The following is a 7,269-nucleotide window of genomic DNA, read 5'->3' as shown; positions in this document are numbered from 1 at the left end:
TGTAAAACAAACCATGTAGCTTACCTACATTTGTTAGCAACCACTTAATTCACAAATGTAAATATTTCGTACCAATGTTTTCTCTAAACGTTAATGTGTGATAATCTGTCGGTTACGTCTGTTGTATGAATATGTTCACTCGATCTCTGGGATTGAGTGATTACTCTCTTACACCATCTTCATTCACTCTTTCCCATAGGGAGCGACCGCCTGTCGTTGAGGGTAGCATTCATCTCAAGCTAGGTGAGAACTTACGTCATAGTGACGTAACACTACATCGTGACGTAAATAACCTAAATCGACTACATGAGTGCGTATATCGATCTTTGCGATTGTACCGATAACGTCAAAGCTGAATGTAAATACAAGTGGTCAAATGAAGTGACAGGAGTTATCTGTTACGCTCATCCCAGTTGACTTTATTATTAAGCTGTAATCCCAACAATTTGGGATGGTATCGTTTGTTTCAGGAACATCATGAATGTCTGAACGAAGGAACCATAACGAAAGTAAAAAAAAAGAGCTTTTAGTCAAATTAAAAAAAATCCGATAAACCGTGCATAAATCGTGTGGATACGAACGTGAAATAATTATTAAGCAGCAATCCAAAGAATGTAGGATGTTATTGTGTGTGTGTCATGAACATAACGAATATCTGAATGAAGGAATCATAACGATAACGAAAATGTCTATTTTTCTAGCCTGAAATGAATGCTACCCCCTTTAAAAACCTGATGAATCGTGCATAAATCCTGTGGGTAGAAACATGAAATAATTAATTATTAAGCTGCAACGCAAAGAATGTGGGATGTTATTGTGTGTTTCATGAACATAACGAATATCTGAATGAAGGAAAGATAACCATAACGAAAGTGTAGGCACATTTTAGTCCGATTAAACGTGCATAAATCATGCGGATAAAAACGTGAAATAGGGAGAAATTAAAGTTTTTCGTATTTTTATAAAAGCCAATGAATTATACATAATTCATGTGAGCAGAAACGTTAAACTGAGAAACTGAAGTTCGAAGTAATTCCGAATGTTGCTGGATATATTAAACCATCTAGTTCCATTTAATTTTGCCTCCATGTAAAATCAACTGAGAACAATGAACAGTGCAGATTCAAGGCGCACACAACAATCGATGTATACAGAATGCACACAACAGTCGATTGGACAACTCGTGAAACTCATGACGACGTGTGCCTACGTCACGTTGGCGCTGACGATGAATGCTACCCTGTCGTTGAGGGGACAGACGCTTGGCTGTTTCTGCCAGGGCCAGGATATGAGCTGGCGCGAGGAGGTGGCGCGGTGCGAGCGCAGAACTGCTGTGACCTGCGCTAGCGGCGGCTGGCTACCTCCTCCAGCTGTCTGACACCCTGGTCATGGTAGCAGCAGGGCGCTGACGCGGAGCATGGCTCAGGGGCTAGCAGAAAATGATTTTTCGATTAATGGGCAGCATCATACCTGTCAGTGAAACGGAATGCAAAAAGTCTCAAAAATTTGTCACTGTTTCCCTGAGAGAACTTCTATGCTCGCTCAACTTTGTACTGTCAGCAAAGGTGGACAATGAAACACACACACACACACACACACACACACACACACACACACACACACTGTTTTTGTAAACAGCTAAATGCTCGGACAAATGAGATACGTTAATTACTTACAACATGCAATGGCATTAGTTGTCAAGGACTTTGCAGTTAGAACTTCAAGAGGCACTGTAGTTTCCACTCAAATATATCTAGAAGTGTGAGTACAAATTTTTATTTACATTTATATATACATACCCTATGAAAAAGCCGAGTATATAGAACACAAAAATAATACGGAAAAGTTTATGAAAACGAAGTATGGAAAAAAATTAAAAGAGTTGATAGATTCAAATACCTGGGGGAGTGGATCCAAGCCAATGGACTGGATAACACAACAAATAAATAAAGAATAAAAAAGTTAGAATTTGCATACAAATTAACACAAAAGTACTACAATAAGAAATCAATATCCATACAAAGATTAAACATTATAATTCAGTTATTAGGACACAAGCAACATATGGATCAGACTGCCTAACATTGAATAAGAAAGGTGAATTAGGAGAACTATAAAAAAGAGAGAGAAAAATATTAAGAAAAATTCTAGGTCCTGAGAAAGAACAAGGAAAATAGGTGGATTAAAAGGGGAAATGAAGACCTATACAAAAATACAGAGAAGGTCACAGATACAATGAGGAAGAGACAGCTGAAATTTTATGGACATTTAAGAAGAATGGAAGACACACGGATTACAAAGAAAATTCTTAATTACATTAGTAAGCTGAAAAAAACTGTACGATGGATAGAAGCAGCAAAGAAAGATGCCAACAAAATAGGTGTTACAGAAGAAATAATACGTGACAGGAATAGCTTTAGGCTACTTATAGAAAAACGCAAACTATGAAGAAGATGACCCAAAACCTCAACCCAAGACAGTGTGGACAGATGAGCAGTTGGTGAGAAAATGAAGTACTGGGAAGAACGGAAGAAAAAGAAACACCATAAGTCTTTAAGTTGTATGTGGTCCATAGCTGGTCAAATTCAAAAATAAAATAAATAAATATATATATATTATTTATTTTACTATTTATATTATTTATTATTATATTATATATTTTATTTTGTTAATATTATTTTTATTTATATTAGACTGTGCTCAAAAACTTCAGACCTATTGTTTCTTAAGATTTTGCAAGATACTGCAATACTTACACTTGTTTCTGAGTGCAGTGTGCACTGCATAATTCACTTAAAGAATAAAAGCACTTTATTATGGGCTGGCTCACCTTAAGACTACAAGCAATACCAATTAAGCAATAAAGAAAATGTCAGACTGTGACCTTTGTTACATTTCACAGCATTTTCAAGATAGTGTGCCACACATTAGATGTTACACTTGCCACTGACCACAGTACGTACCACATCATTTATAATGTACAAGCATTTTACCTTGCTCACCTGGAGTTCATGACAGGTAACAACTAGCAGTGAATATTATGTACTAAAAGAAAATTTCAGACCCCGCCACAGAAATTCTGAGTTTTGTTCCTGAACATTTTCAAGGCACTTAGCAGCACTCACATTTCATTTTACACACAATGCACTGCATCAAAAACAGTTTGTATTTGATATATGTGGAGAGAAGTAATAAGAAACAGATTAAACAGATAATAAAAAATCTTGCTTGTGACGAAGTGTTTAAAATTTCCTTTTCTTCGATCCTTGAAGAGGCTGCACAAAATTACCTTTATTTTCCTTTTTGCAAAACTTATTCCATTCCATATTACAGTGGTCCTAAATTTCCTTACACATTTCTGGTATAGTGTGTTGAGGGCAATAATTTTCACACCCACATCATTAGCCAGCTGTAAGTATTTATTTTTTTTAAATGTGGTAAACTGCTACTGGTCTCTGATTCAGCAGCTTCATGAATAAATGTTATTGCAACTTTAGCAGCATCAAATAAATGTACTTACTGTCACAGGAAATTCACATGGGAATTTCAAGCTTCCTCTACCCAACTGTCATTAAATGCTTATCAGTCATCATAGAACTACCACCTATCATGAAAGGCAATGGTAACCAGCAATATATGTTAAGAGTGGGACACTGAATTCAATATTTTTGAGTTCATCATTACTAATACTGAAATTACAAAACACACACACACACTTACCACTTTGCTACAGTATTGAGTCACGAACTTTAATCTATACATAGTGTGCCAGTGTTGTGTATGTTTCTAGGGACAGTCTACCATCCCTGAACTTAAACTCCTCCATTTGTCTAACAAAGTAATAAATTTATCTAGGGAACTACAACACATCTGCTACTTTACTGGTCACAGGCTTCTGCATTTCTTACTTACAGTGCATTCCTTAATATGACATCCAATCCTAATACAATTTACAAATTTAGCTGTACCCTCCACCAAGCCAACCAAGCTGCTTTTGACATAATCACTGAACACTAGGGTGATCAGTTTAACATTTTGCCTTTCTAAAGATGAAGGCCAAAGAGCTTTCACTGTCATTCCACAACTACATTTTAGCACCTTTTGTCTTCTTATATCATATTTCCCTAGCTGCAGCAAAAAACACATATCTAACACTATTAGGATTATCAAAATCTGCAAAGCAAAATGTATGAATATGTTTCTTCACATTATTGTGTCTCACACACACACGTAGAACCATGAACACTGTTATGCAGAAAGAACAGATCTTTTACTACCCGCAGAATGGGTACACAAAATCTGCTTGCATTGGATTTGCAAACCTATTAATGGCATTATCATCTGCAACAATTTAAAGAGTCTGAAACCCATCAGCTTCTACACCTACTGCTAGTTTAAACAAGCTTTTTGCAGCTTCTTCAGAGCCAATGCATACACAACATTTTTATAGGAATACAGAATGCTTTCAATAATGATATATCAACAGTATCTAAAGTAATTCCAGTAACATCATCTGCCTTAAAATCTACATATGGCTTTATGTGAATCTCATCTAGCAGACATCATGTGGTTTTTAAAGTGAAACTTCATCTTTCAAAGGACTTAAGAAATTAAGATTACTTAGATTCACATTTTTATTGCAGCTTTGTTTCCTTAATGAATTTGGATACGGTAAAATGACGAAACTAGACATCTTCAAAAGGTATGTAGAGAAATAATAAAGAACATAGAATCATACACACTGGATCAAATTTACGATGAGTACTGGATTTAAGTTTAGTTTGCGACTTCAGAAATGAAAGAATCATATCTTTTCTTACCTTCTGTAACTGCTAAAATTTCAAGAAGGAAGGAATGGCTTGTGCAAGTCATTTCTCTGTCACTAATTAAATCTCTACATAACTTCAAAACACTTTGAACTTTAATTACACTACTAAGTCCCTAGGGAATACACAGTTTAACACTGAGGCTCGGGCAAACTGTTATGAATCTAATATCAGGTGGAGCTGTCTCAAAATTCAGGTACACGTTCGGTACATATTATTTTCTCACTTCACTTCACTTCCTGTAACATTTTCAGTTTCTCTCGCAAATTCACCATAACCGTGAAAACCGAATTTTTCACCTTTTTTGCAGAAGCTGTTTCTATGCTTTCCGATATGGTCATTCTCAACCCATAACCATCACCTTCAATCTCCTGTTTTCTTTGATTTGGGGTACCCGTTGCACATCTTGTCTAAAAATTCAAATAACTGGTACAGTTTGGTAACTAATACAACAAGGCACCTTCTTTCAATCCAGGTTTTTCCAAAGGAACTGTTACTCCGTTCCACGTAACTGCAGTGCTTTGGAGAACGAAATCGTTCAGAATTCACTTTTCTTGATAAATCTGGAAAGAAAGCGAAAAGAAAATTATTCCAGAAAAAACTGAAATGAAATAAATGAGATTTCACATTAGGAAAAGTATGCCACAGAGTTCTGACAGCAAACCGAGATCATTGCTTTTCCACAACCTTAAAATTATTTTGTTTTTCATAACAAGCTTCTCATCAAACGCAAAATTTTTTGGATCACAATCACTGTACAGAGCTATAATTAATTAAGCTACAGAGATTGTCACACATAGATTTATGTACAACTGAAACAATAGACATCTGAACAATGAAAGTCGTTTGCATAATACTTTCAACAAAGCTGTGCACTGATAAGGGAGCCTTTGTGGTTATAATTTGTTACTTACAGTACACACGAGGTGAAATGAAAGGCCATTTTTTGTTATAAATAAAACTTTATAGTACCTGTCTCAGAATGTTCTAGTGGAAAGTTCTCGAGTGGAATAGCAAGAGTTTATTTCATCCTCAGTCCGGCGTCTTTTGCAAATTTTAAGACATATCTTTTTGGCAATTTGGTAGCAGCCAGTACAGCCTGGTACACGGCACTTACTTTCCATGGTCTGACGCAAAGCAAATACTACGGGGTGGCGAAAGAAACGTAAAGTAAAACAACACACCCAGCACCTCACAGCCCAACAACATTCCACAGTCACCATATGCTACTGCCTGCTGCAGTGCTGCTGCTCCTGCTCTTCTGCTAGGGTTGCAAACGATACATCGATGCTTCGAAAACTTCGAGGTTTCGACCATGAAGATGAGGTTTCCATCGAGATTTTGAACGGCGATACATCGCTAATGCATCGATGTCAAAGTACCTAAAATCATAGACATTAACAATTAATTTCCACCTGTGAATGCTCTGCCGTCGACAAGTCGAGTCTCGTAATACGTGGTGTACTACATTTATTGCTGTACTCGTGATTTGTGTACTTTTGAAGTAATAGGTAAGTAAACAACACATCAAAAAAAGTTTTGTACCTCAGTTCCGAGAGTTCCAAGAATCTGTACAGAAAATTTGAATAGAGATCAAAATCTCATTGTTCATGAAAACTACACATTACATGCTGTAACACCATCCGGCGAGACCTTCAGAGGTGGTGGTGGTCCAGATTACTGTACACACAAGTACTTCTGATACACAGTAGCACGTCCTGTATTCGTCGCGCCATACCATCCCAAGTTCATAAAGGCACTGTTGGTCCAGATTGTCCCACTCCTAAATAGCGATTCGCTGTAGATCCCTCTGAGTGGTTGGGTGGCCACATCATCCATAAACAGCCTTTTTCAATATATCCCAGGCATGTTCGATATTCATGGCTGGAGAACAAGCTGGCCACTCTAGTCGAGCAATGCCATAATCCTGAAGGAAGTCGTTCACAAGATGGGGGCGCGAATTGTTGTCCATGAAGACTAATGCCATGCTAATATGCTGCCAATATGGTTGTACTATTGGTCAGAGGATGGCATTCACGTATTGTACAGCCATTATGGCGCCTTCCATGACCAGCAGCAGTGTATGTCAGCCCCACATAATGCCAACCCAAAACAGCAGGGAACCTTCACCTTGTGGAACTCACTGGACAGTACATCTAAAGCGTTCAGCCCAACTGGGTTGCCTCCAAAAACGTCTCGAACGATTATCTGTTTGAAGGTATATGCGACACTCATTGGTGAAGAGAATGTGATGCCAATCCTGAGTGGTCCATTCAGCATGTTGTTGGGCCCATCTATACCGTGCTGCATAGTGTCGTGGTGTGCAAATATGGACCTTGCATTGGATATCCGGCGTGAAGATGCGCATCATGCAGCCTATTGCGCACAGTTTTGAGTCGTAATACGACGTCCTGTGGCTGCACGAAAAGTATTATTGAACATG

At 37.6% G+C, this 7,269-nt stretch overlaps 1 long non-coding RNA gene across 2 annotated transcripts; it reads right to left on the bottom strand.

Annotated features, from left to right (window-relative positions):
• Positions 1-941: 941 nt before the first annotated feature.
• LOC126333291 (uncharacterized) lies at positions 942-6,199 on the bottom strand. 2 transcript variants are annotated; one of them, XR_007564100.1, is made up of 3 exons: positions 5,799-6,106; positions 4,821-5,389; positions 942-1,429 (listed from the first exon to the last, which is right to left on the bottom strand). It is a non-coding gene; the product is annotated as an uncharacterized LOC126333291 (long non-coding RNA). The 2 variants fall into 2 exon arrangements; XR_007564099.1 differs by lacking the exon at positions 942-1,429 and having other exon boundaries at positions 4,752-5,389; positions 5,799-6,199.
• Between the last annotated feature and the right edge of the window lie 1,070 nt (positions 6,200-7,269).

Source organism: Schistocerca gregaria, chromosome 2 (genome assembly GCF_023897955.1).
Source record: "Schistocerca gregaria isolate iqSchGreg1 chromosome 2, iqSchGreg1.2, whole genome shotgun sequence".
Lineage (NCBI taxonomy): Eukaryota > Metazoa > Arthropoda > Insecta > Orthoptera > Acrididae > Schistocerca > Schistocerca gregaria.
This window is presented reverse-complemented; position numbering and strand designations above follow the sequence as displayed.